This window comes from Arachis ipaensis, chromosome B10 (assembly GCF_000816755.2).
Source record: "Arachis ipaensis cultivar K30076 chromosome B10, Araip1.1, whole genome shotgun sequence".
NCBI classification, from domain to species: Eukaryota; Viridiplantae; Streptophyta; class Magnoliopsida; order Fabales; family Fabaceae; genus Arachis; species Arachis ipaensis.
Genome location: NC_029794.2, coordinates 107,538,261 through 107,539,978, shown reverse-complemented (window position 1 = coordinate 107,539,978; position 1,718 = coordinate 107,538,261).

Genomic DNA, 1,718 nt, shown 5'->3' with positions numbered 1-1,718 from the left:
ATTAACTCGGTGTTAAAAAAAATTTTAAAAAAAAATTTAATCCCTAAATTATCATTCTTAATACTCTAATCTTTACATTTTAACCCCTAAATTCTAAACATAAACTATTATTTTTAATATTCTAACCCTTAAACTCTAAACCCCAACCTCTAAACCCTAAACCATCATTTTTAATACTATAGTCCTAACACCCTAAACATAAACTATCATTTCTAATACAAGAAACCCTTCAATCCTAAACCTAAAATCCTAAATCTTAAACTATCATTTTTAATACTATGATCCTAACACCCTGAACATAAACTATAATTTCTAATACTCTAACCTTTAAACTCTAAACCCTAAACCCTAAATCCTAAACTATCATTTTTAATAGTCTAATTTTTACACCCTACACCCTAAACCCTAAACCCTAAACATAAACTATCATTTCTAATACTTTAATCATCCTTAAACTCTAAACTCTAAACTCTAAACCTTAAATTCTAAACTATCATTTTTAATACAATGATCCTAACACCCTAAACATAAACTATCATTTCTAATACTCTAACCCTTCAACCTTAAACCATAAACCCTAAACCTTAAACTCTAAACTCCAACCCCTAAACCTTAAACTATCATTTTTATTACTATGATCCTAATACCCTAAACCCTAAACTATCATTTCTAATATTCTACCCCTAAACTATATGTAAGACCCGGTTAATTAACGGCTAATTAACCCATAAATGAAAATTTATTCTAGAAAGCCAAAAATGTTATTTTTATGGCTTAATACGATAGAGAAGATTGAGACGAGAATTTCGGTACCAATTTTATAGAAATCGGACCAAGATTGGACCGAACGGGCCAAACCGGTCCAACCGGACCCAAAGTGGGCCCTTGGCCCAACATAACTAAACCCTAAAATCCTCATTTCAGCACTCTCTCTCCTCATTTGAGACACTAAACACGCTGAAATGGAGGCCATGGAGGGAAGAACACTCTCTCAAGTTCTTTCTCTCATTTGATCTTCAAACCACCATAACTTTTGATCTAGAGCTCCGATTGCCGCACCGTTTGCAGCCACGCATTCACCGCGGAGAGTCCTACAAAACCCATACAATCAATCTTGAGGTAAGCCATGTTTTGCTCTTCGAAATTCCAGCCTTTATTTTCGAGTTTCATGGGTGAAATGTTGAGATTTTGGGTTCTTTGATGTTATAGGACCCAACTCTCTTGAAGGAGAAGGTTAATCTGGTCTCCTTGGACCTTGGGTGTGGTAAAATTCTCAACCCTAGTGTAATTTGTTATTTTATGATGTTTGGGTATTGAGATGTTGTGTATGGGTATGATGATTGTGGCTTAGGTTGTGTATATGTGAATATTGGAGCTTGATTGGTGATTTTGGAAAGCTTGGGAGAGGGTTTTGTGTGACAAAATCTGTTCTTGGAGGTGTTGAGACCTTGAGATCTTGTGGACAAGTGGTTTGGAAGTGCTCTGGTTGAGCTTGGGAAATCGGCTAAGGTATGGTTTCGGTTTCTCGTATCTAATATGTAATGTGGTAGGAAATACTTAGGCTAGAGGCCCTAAGATAGGCATTGAATGGTTAATGTTGTTAAATGGTTGAGATATATGATGTGATCATATATGTAATTATGAATATTGATGCCTTGATTTTGTGATATATGAGAAAATGCATGTTGTGATATATGCTTGATGAATGATTAAGGTTG